This window comes from Thalassophryne amazonica, chromosome 9 (assembly GCF_902500255.1).
Source record: "Thalassophryne amazonica chromosome 9, fThaAma1.1, whole genome shotgun sequence".
In the NCBI taxonomy this organism is placed as follows: domain Eukaryota; kingdom Metazoa; phylum Chordata; class Actinopteri; order Batrachoidiformes; family Batrachoididae; genus Thalassophryne; species Thalassophryne amazonica.
In genome coordinates, this window is record NC_047111.1 from 94,419,390 (window position 1) to 94,433,123 (window position 13,734).

A 13,734-nucleotide genomic window follows, 5' to 3' on the forward strand; every position below is an offset into this window, starting at 1 on the left:
CGTCATCACAGAGTTTGCAGCAGCGGGGCCTAAAAGTTACGCATATAAAACCGTACGAGGTAAAACGGTCATGCGTGTGAAGGGGATCACTCAAACCCACGAGAGCTGTCAGAAAATAAACTTTGACAGTGTCAAAGATCTGGTCGAGGGTTATATAAAAGACCCCACCCTCGCTGCATCTATCAAAACACCGCAGCAGGGAATTAAACATCATAAAAGCAGTTTCAGTTTGACAAACGTGTCATTTCAAAAATCCTTCAGGGTGGTGTATGACAAGCGGCGTCTTTTAAAGGACGGGGAAACCGAACCGTTCGGATTTTGAAACGTCTCACTCGGGAAATACGGTGGAGTTTGACCCCAGACTTCAGCCCCCATTCTCCTGTCTCATCGTTGGACCGAGTGGTTCGGGAAAGACTGTGTTTGTGAAAACATTGCTGGAAAATTGTAGCCACGCTATGAGATATGTGCCTGACAACATTGTATGGCTGTATACGTCTGAACAATCTCTGTATTCTGAACTGAAGAATAAAAATATTAAATTTGTAAGAGGACTCCCTGACTCATTTCTGGACGAAAGCCTTTTCCCTGAAGGTCAGAGCCATCTGGTTATTTTGGATGATCTCATCTTTCAAGCAACGGGTCATCCTGAAGTTGTAAGAATTTTCACCCAGTACAGACATCACCGGAATATGAGCGTCATCATGATCACACAGAACGTGTTTCATAAAGGGAAATACAGTCGAACCATCAGTTTGAATTGTAATTATATGGTGCTGTTTAAAAACCCCAGAGACAAGTTACAGATGAACATTCTGGCTCAGCAAATGTTTCCCGGCAGAAAACAATTTTTTTTGGAGGCTCTTGACGATGCTACGAGCGTACCTTACGGGTATTTATTACTGGATTGCACGCAGGAGTGTCCAGATCAGTTCAGACTGAGATCGGGATTACTCCCGCACGAGTGGCCCGCGGTTTATTTACAGAAAGATAAACGGATATGAGCTCTCTTTTAAAAAGGAACGCCCCCGCTCTTAAAGCGCTAATCAGAGCTGGGGCGAGGGAGCGTCACCACAGCCTGAAGACCTGCAGGCCGGAGCTTCTGAAAACTTTATCCGAGATCGCTTTGAATATATTAAAGGGGAATATCACCTTGAGCGACTCTCAATTCCATGCCTTGAAAAAACGAAAAAGAGTTTTACGTCTTCTGGCCGATAGAAAAACCAGTTACAAAGGGAAGCGGGGAGCGCTGATTCAGACGGGCGGCTTTCTCCTGCCTCTGCTCGCCGCGGCCCTGTCCGTTATAACAAGTCTAATAGTACCCAGAGGATAATGGCATTCAAAGCGGCGCAAAAGATGTTTTTACTGACTCCTCAACAGATGCTTCAACTATGACATTCCGTTCCGCCGAGCGGAAATAACATCACACAAACGGCGGAAAATGATTTAGACTCGCGAATGCGGGCCGTGCTGGAGGAACGTACTCACTCCCCTTATGAAGGTATGAGGCTCTGTTGCAGCGCTATTTAACCCTGATCAAACAGGGGGAACTCGAATCACGCGTTTCACCCCCGCAAGAGACTCGCGTCGCTAAGCAACCTGAGGAGGAGGGGGTGGAGGAGGAGCTGGATGAGACTGTCACAGAGGTCCTGAAGAATATCCCCTCCAGAGAGCGTAGAAACGCTGAATATATTATGAGGAAATTGTCGATGGGTGATACGCGCTGGAGTCCGTCGGGGAAATTTATTTACAAGGGGAAAGTCGTGAGGGGGTCTCACGCCATAGATCTTATGAAACATCTCAGATCCTCGTTCAAGAAATCGAGCCCCCCTACAGGTTGGGTGAAGTTCCTCAATATTTTACAGGAGCGGAACATTCCGGTGGCGTGCGTATCAAACCCGCAAGCCCGCGAGCAGTTTCAGAAGCTTAAAAAAGGACGGAGCAGCTCGCCGGATGAAACCCTTCTTTTAACCGATTCGCCGGCCAGGAAGAAACTTAAGAAAAAAAAAGACTTCCAACGCTGGGAAGGTTTCTCACCATAAAAGGAGGGTGTCGAATTAAAAACTGACTGGATATTATGATCAAGATTTTTAAAATACATCACAGTCAGACACGTTTTTGTATATTGTTACTAATAAAACACCGACTGAAACTCATCTCCGGCCTTCATCACTTTTATTCGGCATATGGTTTAAAAACAACTTTCAGCACTTCTCTACTTAATAACAATGATGCAAAAAACGAAAAACATTAAAGGTATGATCGGGTGTGTGTTTTCTACACATCTGGAACATTTTTCACAAAAAAAACACATAAAAAAATCAAAGGTCAAAGGTCAACGCTTCTTTCTACGGTTAATAACGGGGATTTAAAGCGTGCAAACGCGATAAAACTTTAAAGGTATGATCGGGAGGCCGCTCTCACACATCCATCCCGTTTTCAGGCGAAAAAAACACACATAAAAAAATCAAAGGTCAAAGGTCAACGCTTCTTTCTACGCTTAATAACGGGGGTTTAAAGCGTGCAAACGCGATAAAACTTTAAAGGTATGATCGGGAGAGCGTTTTCTACACATCCGAAGCATTTTTTTCACAAAAAACACACATAAAAAAATCAAAGGTCAACGCTTCTTTCTACGCTTAATAATGGGGTATTAAATTATGCAAACGAGATAAAACTTTAAAGGTATGATCGGGAGAGCGTTCTAAGACGGGGGTTACATTTTCACACGGAAAAACATAAAATAATAGGAACGCCAGTTAACACAAGCCGTGACAATATTTCAACTCATGCAAAGGCCCTGCTAGCTGGTTACAGGAGGTATTGCAGCTTTTCTTAAGGCAATAACGATACCTTTTCAAAAAATCAGAAACCAAATCATCGTTCGCGATAGTATTTTCGGTGTATAAAGACACCACGTCCTGGTACATCTTCCCGGCGGCTCTGTTATACAGATAATACATGCAGTGTTGTCCGCATACGTCCGATAACTCGTGCTGAAGCTGTTTGTTGTGATACAGAATGTTTTTAACATCTGGGAGATTCTCCAGATATCGCAGGATGCTTTTAGGGTAGTATTCAAAGTCCGGCCTGAGGCCGAACGAGTCAAAAAATGTGGCTCGACCATTTTTTTCAACAGTGAGCGCTAACCAGTGTTCCCCGGTAAATGTCTAGGGTGGGTGTTTACAATGAAATATACGGGAGGGTCCCGCTTGATCCGGAATAACTCGTCAGACACGAAAACACCGGCGAACAGGTCTCCTATTAAGAACCTCATAACAGCGTCCAATTCCAGGGTGTTCATCAGTAAAAATCCACAAGGACCTGTCGCTTGGAATTAATCTCCAGGAGAGAATTGTAACACGCGTACACTATCAGCGTGGTGGTATGCGGAGTCGCGACTCTGAATCTCATCTCAAGTCGCAGGGTCCCTGTGGAGACGGGGCTCAGAGCGCCGCTGTCCTCCTCCGGGTTTAAATTGAAGACGTACAGCGCATAGCCGTGTGCAAAATCCTCCCGGTCTATACAGAGAGGCAGGTCCTTGAGGTGTCGCCCGGTTGCCGTGTAGAGATTGTAAAACCCCCTCACAGAGAGTCCGTTGTTAAATTCAGGCTGGAAAGCTTTAGCCGGCAGTTGTCTCCCGTTTTGACTGAGTGCGAGGTACTCCAGGTCATAGTGTGCAAATTCAAACGGGACAGATCTCTTCTCCCGCTGAATGCATTGTGATTCACCATACCCAGAACCACATATTTGGGCATGGTTCCTAAAAACAGGTTCTCCTGGTTGCATATCCTGGAATGGCTGGGGATCACATAAGTCTTAACGTTGATTCGTGATAACGGGTACACGGCGTTCCCTTTCATGAGAGCTGCGGAGTGACCCAATCTCACTGCAGGGGATACGGTGACTTTCTTAACGAATAGGGACGCGCCCAGAATTTTCAGCTTGAAAGTGGAGGCCGCCAGCCCCATCAGGCAGAAAGCATCGCTGGCTCGAATTAATTTAACTCTTAGATCAACATTATTCAGAAGAAGCCTCTCGCAGAAAAATATGTCAGCGTGCAGCGGGCCCTGAACTTGAAATTCACGCGATTCGGCACTAAAGCGCGCTCTGCTCACGAGGCCTTTATTCGGGCCCGCGTCATCCACAGCGGTCGAATTGTGCTGACCCGGGGTGTCTTTGTAAAACAATCCGCCCGTGAACTGCGATTTCAATGAAGCGGGCGAAAAGTTCAGCAGCGTCTCAATCATCGCCCTGTACGGATGCGTCGCGCTGGACTGGGAAATTAGCCGGTCTCCCAGAGTCACGTCGACTTGCGAGAAAATCGTATTGAGAGGGTAATTTATTACCCCCACGCGGGCGTCATTAGCCAGGTCAGTCCCGTCGGCATTTGTAATTTTCAATCGCAGATAAAGCAGCGTATTATTGAGGTATAAATACCTCTCACCGTCTCCGGGGATAAAAAATTTGATAGGGCCCGTGTCCGTCAGGGCTGATAACGGGCTGACCTCAATGTATTGGCTTTGCTCGATGGACAGCTGGGTCCCGGGGACGGCGAATAAATCCAATTCGCTCATGGTGCATTCGGGGGAATTATTTCGCAAAAGAGACATTGTTTAAGAGAAAATATCCCCGGACAACCTCCTCTTCTTATGCTTCCTTCGAACTGTTCTGCTTTTTCCGGGGGTCTTTCGCTTTTTAACCGTTCTGATCCGTTTCCCCGGGGGGCGTTTCCGGGGCCTTCTTGAGAGCACCATGATTCCAGACCCCCGCTACTGCTCGGGTTCCTGACTCCGTCCGGCCCTCTCAACAACGCGGTTCACTATGTCGGAAGCGATGCTTCGAGCTGCGTTTTTCAGGTGAGGTTTGGCAATCGTGTATCCTTGTTTAATCAGCGGCGACACAAATTTGAACAGTTTCGAAAATACGTTCCCGAGCCCGCGCCCGTACATAACAGTAGCACCGTGGAAGCCGTGAAGGGCGTTCCCGACTTGATTTTCATAGTAAGGCACAAATCTATAAATGTCGGCTTTGTGCGCTGCCCTGGCCATTTTTTTATCCCGCCGGTTTAAAATGTAATGTCACAACCACTTTACCGTATCTGAAATTCACCGGTCGATCTTGATCGCTTTTGATTTCGATGCGTATCGTCTCAATATGTCTTTTGGAGACCGGGATGTAATAAGCAGGGTTGAATTTCTTTGTAATTATTTCCCCGAAACAACCTCCAATTTCGAACGCTCGGAGGAGAGGAGCAACAGCGTCGCCCACCGCCTGAGGCTGTACAACGTCTGTATAACAGAACAGGTGATACATGCCCGCTTTTATATCGGGGTAGCGGGGAGAGCTCGTGACCCCGGGTCCGCATCTCAGCCATTGATTAGGCTGTATCCCCAGCATGTACGCCGTCGGGGCTTCAAAATATACCTGGCAGGTACCGTCTCCTTCCCACAGAACTTTTTCTGGATATCGTCATATTTTAAAGTCAGGTTCGGATCTATAGTCTTCAAACGAGGGTTTATCCGTGCTGCAATAACCTCAAAGTTATCGTAATATCCCGTGTCAAAAAATTGCGAGTGAACGGCGAGTTTGTTCTTGGGCGGTAAGCCCGTAATTTTCTTCACCTGAAACGTACAGCAAGGCTTTTCCGGGATATTTAACCAGGTGTGCGGATAAGAAATTTCCGTCAGCGCCACATCCCAGTCACCCTCTAGATCCAGGTGTCGAGCCAAGTCCACCTGGTAGCATGAAATTGTGTTGTCCGGGAATACTTTTAGGCTGGCGTTTGAAGGCAGAGTCATATAAAATCTGTGTTTCAGATCCCGATCCATTTCTCATATGTCGGTTGAAGATAGATGTTCTCATATTTATATGGCCATCAGCTGGTCCGCGGGAACCCAGGAGTTAAATTTCTCGGGCCAATTTTTCCATCTGACAAATACAAATTTCTTCCCCTTGGTAAAACGTTCACGAATAATTTCTTGAACCTGATACGGTCTGTCTTTTGCTATTTTAACCTTCTGCAATTCTGGTTCATAGAATGAACCTTCAATGATCTCGCCGTCATAATCTTTCAATTTATAAACAGGCGGTGCACGTTGTATACATTCTGACACCGTGAACATTTCATCCGTAAAACTTTGTTCATATTTTTTATCAAAAACTCCCCTGAGCTTGGAGACCCTGACTATATCTCCGACCTTATATTTAAACTTTGCAGGCCTCCTGCGTAGGGTGGATGCCCCGTACAAATTTTGAAACACTTAACCTCATTCGGTCTCATCTTAATGCTTTTATGATAACTCTCGTTATAAGCCGTGAGTAAAGACGGCAGGACGTCGATGTATCTTCGTGTGTTTTTAGCAAATCGATGAGCGCGGGCCTTTAATACAGCCGCTCTTGGAGACGTTAAATTGAACTCTGATTCAGTACCGTGGCGAGCGCTCACAGATCAGCCTCGACCTTTTAATAAGACCGTGTTAAAACCCTGCATAAATTCATACGAGAACCTTTTTTTCCACCAAAACCTCGTTTGTATGACTCTGTCTTGCAATATGAAGCACCTTGGGCAACTGTTTGTTGTGATTTGGCGCTATATAAATTTGATTTGAAAACATTTCACCCTTTTTTCAACAATATTACTGGAAAGAACACTGACCGTCTAAGTTTTAGAATATATGCTTTATTACATTCATTGAAGTCACACACAGAGAAAAAAAAACATTGTTGATGTTTATTAAACACAACATACGTGGAGGAAAAAAGTATACGTTCATGTTTATTAAACACAACATACGTGGAGGAAAAAAGTATACGTTCACGTACAAAACTGGAAAACTCTGAGTAATACATCTCCCCCGCATTTACGGCTTATTTCAGTATTCAGCTGTAAAAGTGTAGGAACAATCTCCCCTCTGGGCAGTTCCAGCTGTGTATAATGTGAGCAGGTGCAGCGGATTACACCGTGTAAAATCGTCTGTGGTCAAAACAGAGATTTTCAGTAATACGTTGTACAGAGATTTTTCAGATGAATGGAGAGCCGCGTTGTAGATATGTTCTGTCCAGACTTCGGGCCCGGGGCGACGTCTGATAACGTCGAAGACCCTCTCCATAACGCTTGAAGACGGGGTGTCTGGGGTCTCCAGCCTGCGAATGACGGCCCGCTCCAGCTTATACGAGAGTCCACGTATAATATAAACTTCCCGCAGGCTTTGAAAGAGACTCATCACACAATTACCCATGACTGTAAACAATATAATGATGATATAAAAAAAAAAAAAAAATGCAGGTTTTTTTTTCAGTCGTCGGGGTTATAGACGGCTACCATCCCCTCCAGGTCGAGATCGGCGTCTTCACCGAAACGTGTACAGTTCGTTGATCTTTGCTTCAAAATTATCAGTGTATTTCAGCTCAGTGAGGATGTTTTCTACCGCCCCCTGGACCCTCGCCGCCGATGGGTTGAGGAAGCGCTGGGCTAGGAGTTTTACCACAGCCGGAATGAAGGTCGGTCTCCATAGTCTCACCATTAATCTCTCAAAATGTCCGGTAAAGAAATATTCATTTAACGGGTCAAGGCACTCGTGCTGGCGCTGGCTGGGGTGATCGATCTCACACCCGTAACAGAGTTTTTGTCTGTAACTTTTGATCACAGCCAAAAGTAAGTGGGCCATGCCGACTTTCACCGTTTTCAGGAATTCCTCTGACAGGAACCCGTCTGGCCGGTCTGATGCGTAAGATGTGGCGTATTTCTCAGCCCGCTCGAGGTCTTGTACCTCCCCCGGACTTGCGGCCTCCGTGACAGCGGGAAGAGAGCCCACACCTCCCGGGCTAGAAAGCGCGTGAGAAGGATGGATCTCACCCCAGACCGGTTCGAGCTGAACTCCCCACGGGGTCTCGTACCCGCCGTGGGTCCGTGAAGCCTTCTGGCGCCGGTCCTGGTTCACGACCGGCTCGGCGGATCTCGTCCAGGCCTGCCCCGGGGATGGCAGGTCTCTTCCACAGGCGAGTGCGCAGTCACAAGTGATGTCATCGGCCGGTGCAATGGGGGAGGTTGAGGAGCTCATGCTGGTTCGTCGTCCGATGCTTAAATGAGATGTGGTCCGCTGGTTTTTTTTATAGAAATCCCCGTGCATGCGGGGGAGGAGCTACGGCAGAGTTTTTTTTTTTTTTAAGTAAAAAGAGGGGCCAAGTTTTTTCGGACTTCGATCACGTCCCTCCAGGCCAGACACCTTGTAAAAAGGCCCGTAATCCTCTCGTCGCAGGTGTTGAACAACTCTTCCCAGCTCTCAGCCGCGGCTGTGATGGATCTGACGCGGCCGCTGGCACTAACTCTCTCCAATTTAATTTCACCCTCAGAGTCAGCGTCAGGAGGTCCCCGCTGAAATATCACCCTATAGCACGGCCCCTGGGGGCTGAGCCAGGTGAGTTGGAAGTGAGTTTTCCTCTTTTCCAGCGTCCGATCTCCTGGAGGCTCAGGGTTGACCGTGTCACGAATCATCGACCCTGCAGCCGTGGAGAACACTCCCCAGTCGGCGGAAGTAAGCGCCACCCGCGGGGTTCCTCGAGTGGCAGTCTCACCCTCAGCCAGAGTGAAGAAACGTACTAGGGCAAAATACGGATCGAACGTGTAAGTTAAACCTTCGGGCCTCTCCAGGCCGTACGTCAAATCTTCCTCCGGTATCGGCTGACTCAAGCGGCTGACGTCATCCTCACTTTTTTGGAGCGAGTGAGCCCTCTGTCGTCATGGTGATGTTCACGGGCGTCTCACAGATGTAACGGAGGATCGAAGTTCGTCTCGCCATGCTGGATGCTGTATGTCACTCTGTCATTGAAAAGGGGATTTTTAAACCCTGTCTTCGGCCCGCTGGGCTTAATTCAATGCCTCGGATGAATAAAAACACCATCTGGCGTGACTGAGAAGAAACTTTGTTTTTTCCGCCTTCATCACCTCGGGCGGCATCTCTTATCAGCGGGTGTCCCGCAGCCCCTGATCGACCGGGTAATATCTTAAAAGAAACTGCATCTATCGTGACTAAGAATAAGCTTTGTTTTTCCGTCTTCAAACAAGCCCAGCGAACGACCCCGTCATCAGGAAATCGGATGTAATAAAACATTCAAGCTTCAACCAAAGATTCAAGCTTCTCTACTATGTTGTAAAAGACCATCCGGCGTGACACCCCCGCTGCGCAGGTCACACACACACACACACACACACACACATGCACACACACCCCCAGACAGACACACACGCACACAGCTAGCGTCTGCAACAGGTATTACAGCCGTGGGGTCATGTTTCCGTGAGGAGCTCTATGCGTGGGTATTTGACCGTCTTGCTGCAAAGACTTACAGCCGTTACAGCCGAGAGACGGTTATTTTTAACCCTTCTTTAATTTAAGAATTAAAAAACAGAAAAGGAGACGCATTAATTTAAGAATTAAAAAATATTAAAGGGGTATTAAAATATTCGTGTTTAATCACTAAATTGAAGAAAACCTCCCATAATTGTGCAAAAGATATGGGTATTTTTTAATCCTTCTTTAATTGAGGCATTAAAAACCATAAAAGGACACGCTTTAATTTAAGAATTAAAAAATATTAAAGGGGTATTAAATATTAGACACTGATTTATGTTTAATTATTTCAGAATTAGTTAATTCTTTAATACATTAAAAAAGATCTAGGTATTTTTTAATCGTTCTTTAATTCATGAAATAAAATGACATTAAAATATTAGACCCGGGTGGGAGGGGAGGTAGGGTTTGGAGGCGGAGCTTGGGGCGGGATTAGGGGAGGTGCTAGGGGCAGGGTTAGGGGGTGGAGCTTGGGGGCAGGGTTAGGGGAGGAGCTAGGGGCGGGGCTTGGGGTGGGGCTAGGGGAGGAGCCAGGGGTGTGCTTAGGGGCGGGGCTTAGGGGCGGGGCATAGTGACATAATCGATTATGATTGGCTGTGACGTCATAAGGGGTGGGGGTTAGGGGCGGGGCTTAGTGACGTAATCGATTCTGATTGGCTGACAGGGCCATAAATCACTTTTTGACATAAGGTCGCTCAGCTTACTCTCTCACTAGAAATTCTGAAGCAAATAAGACTCCCCACTGCACAAACTCTGTTAAAGAGGCAGGGAAAGAGGAGAAATGATGCTGAGATGAAGGCACAGTAAAATGAAAGGTGGTTTGAGCTGGAACCCTCACTGTTCCACTATTTCAATATTTATATTGGTGAGACCCCCACTATGGCGTGGGCTTCGTGGTATGCTCTGCTGTATATGAGGAGGCGACAGGCAAACAGTCTTGTAATAAAGGTGTGGCAACAACTGCATTTATGGAATCAGGTGAGTAGCAAGAAATAACAAATTTATGGAAATGTTACATGCATCAGAGTTTTTGTGCATCGGTGCATCATTGTGGAAGGCAGCAGCTCGAGTCGAGTCCAGGTAAGAGCCTCCGAGGAGCTGCAGACTGAACGAGCAGAGGAAAAGCAGTTGAGCTTTTCCTCTCTGGGGCCTTCTGCGGCGAGAGGGATCTTGTGAAATTGTCTAGCCAGCCGTACTGATTTTGAGAGCGAAGACAAGTCAGGCAAAGAAATGGCACAAGGGGTGAGGAAAAAGTACCATCTGAAGTCAATATTCCAACGGGGTGTGGGGAGAATATCAGTGGGGGTCTGAGGACTCCTTTAGCAGCACATCTCTGACCCAGATAGAGACTTCCCAGGAGGCTGACAGGTTTAGGAAAAGAATGAAAGAAAGGGAAGTGAGGTCACGGAGTTTGGAAACTAGGACATGTTTCTGGAATCATGGGTTGCAGCAGTTGACGGCAGGTAGGCAGACAGACGGCGAGACAGTCAGAGAGATGGGTAGTGATTATTTTCAACCCCAATCATGCAGCACCTCTGAGAATACAACACTGTGTGGTTCCTTTTACAAGCTCCCAACAGCTGAGAGTTCAACTTGTTGGAATGCCTCATTGAGTTAAAGGGGTCATATTATGCAAAATCCATTTCATTTATCTTTCGCAGTAAAACATGGACAGAGTTTCTTATTAACCCTCAAGCGACCGAGTGGGGTCATTTATGACCCCAGGCATATTTGTTGGTGCACCATTCCTCCAATTCAAATGGGAAAAAGGTTTCCTACCAGGAATTCATCAATCTATTTGTCCTGCATGTGCTCATCGAACTTTGACAACTATAATCCAAACTTGTGTGGGGTCATTTACGACCCCAGGGATATCTATGACATTTTTGACATTATAGCTTCAGCTGATACTATTTGCCAATGCTAATCATTGTATTTTACTGTTTAGCAGGGAAGCATGGCCAAGATTTGGCAAGATTTACAGCTGCACAACCATTGAGATTGATTCTTGATGCCTAGAGTGAGGAAGAAAATAGCTCCACTGAGGAGATGAGTATCAGACAGTGAAGATCGTGCCTTTGAGATGTCAAACCACCCTGATATAGAATCATTATGGAATATTGTGATGCTATAAGTATCCTACCACATTGAAATACATATTGTACTCAAGAAAACATTACTGTTTATGATGTATTGGTTCATTTTTGATGCCATGACATAAAATGCAAGGAAATAAAATGCATGGAATAAAGGTTACGTGCATTTTATATGATGTAACAACAAGGTAAGCGGTGTGTGTTTTTTGCCTATGTTTTTGTAAAATACACATCAAATTCCATACCTTGCTACATTAGATGATAGATGACAACTATATTAGGGAGTGTATTAAATATGAAGAACCCAAAAACAATCATTTAATAGACATATTCCAATATAAAGTAAGTGGGGTCATAAATGACACCACTCGGTCATATTAGTCACTAAAATAACTTGGTCGCTTGAGGGTTAAACACCCCCAGAGTCACACACTTCTATGACTGTGCAGATAAATTTCTGGAGTTATAAGCAAAGTTGAGGCCTGAAACGACTCATTTTAATGTTCTGTGACATATGTCACAGAAGTCCATATGTCTCTGTGTGACGTGTACATAGTCTAGTGTGGCTGGCAATGCCGTGACAGAACAGAATGAAGGCTACTTTAAAAAACAAAACAAAACAACAACAACAACAACAACAAAAAAAAAACAACAACATAACCCAAGTATATGTGGAATTGTAATGTCTTTAAACAGCACAACATTTGGAGAAACAAAAAGGGAACATTTGCATTGTGGCAGAATGATGCACTCACATGATAGTTCCGCAAGTTTTGTTTTAACAGTTCACCATTGTTAATAGTTAGTGTGAATCAATAGCACAATTACAGTTATTGAAATGTCAAGTTGCTGAAATAATGACCACGTGGTTATTTAATTCTCGTGCTTTCTCATGACATACAAACTGACATAAAAATACTATTCTTGCAGAGAAACGCCAATCAGTTTGAGTTACTGAAATCATGTCCTAATTTAGATTAGATTAGGTTAGATAGAACTTTATTGATCCCTTGGGAAGACTCCCTCAGGGAAATTGAGGTTCCAGCAGCATTGTATGGCAGCACACAGGGTAAGAAGCACACAGAGTATCAAAAGTGAAGGTAAAAAAACAAAAACAAACAGTTTGTAAAATATAAATACACAAATATAAATATAAATACCAGACACACTGATCAATACTGGTTTGCTGGCTACTACTGTTCCTCTCCTTCCTGTTCACTGTCCTCCTGTTACTTTATTAAATTAACTGGAAATATGTCTCATTTTTACCTGTAGAATTCTTTGAAAATATCTTGGATTAAGAGTTGTACACAATGCTTTAACATTTCAGGGAAAAAAAAATCATTATGAGACACTAAATGATGGCCAAGCAGTTTTCAGTTCAGTCCCCCCACTTATTCTCCATGTAATGTGGAGCTGTGTCAGGAAGGGCATCTGGTGCAAAACCTCTGCCAAATCAGCATAAAGATCTACTGTTTCATAAGAAGGGATGCCCCAATGAAGATTTTATTTTTTTCTTCTTCTTCTTTTTTCCCATGGATCTTGACCTGAATCACTTAATATTGATTATCTGCTGATACTGACTTCTGATTGGGAACTTGTATTTTTTATTTGCACAGAACACATTGGCAAATCAATCCAGTGTATAGCCCTGACAACTGAACAGCTGTGCAATGTATTACGGAGAAACTACTTGCAGTCCAAGCTGATTTTAATGTTGCTGATATTTAAAAAAAAAAAAAAAAAAAAAAAGGTTATTTTTTAATATGGCTCTTATCAATTCAGTTCATGAGGCATTACTGTAGTGTTGACTTAAAAAAAAAAAAACAAAAAAAAAAACAGGGGCCTGATTATTGTAGTGTTTTAATTTCAATCACTAGTTTGCCATAATTATAATAAAGTTGTGTGTTTAGACAAGGTAAGACAGAAGAGAAAATAGCAGTACAAATTAATGCCCAATTGTTGGTGGTACTGCACTAACAGGATGCCAAATAAACAAACAAACAATTATTCTTCTCCCCTAAAGGAAAATAATATGACTGAGATGTGCAAGAGAAGACTTGGGCCAAATTTTGTTTTCTTTTTTAATTTCTGATACCTGATTCAGTAATTTTGTCCAACACTGGGCTGATAAAAGTAAGACCCTTCGGCTGCTCCCTGGTTTGCACTTGGGGTTTCCACAGCAAATCCAAGGTGGATCTGCATGTTGAATTGGCACAAGTTTTACGCCGGATGCCCTTCCTGACGCAACTCCACATTACATGGAGAAATGTGGCAGGGGTGGGATT

The 13,734-nt window shown here is 44.7% G+C and overlaps 1 protein-coding gene across 1 annotated transcript in view; it reads right to left on the reverse strand.

Annotated features, from left to right (window-relative positions):
* Positions 1 to 13,734, reverse strand: part of LOC117517989 (roundabout homolog 2-like) — a 334,769-nt gene that overhangs the window by 129,255 nt on the left and 191,780 nt on the right. The window lies entirely within an intron of this gene.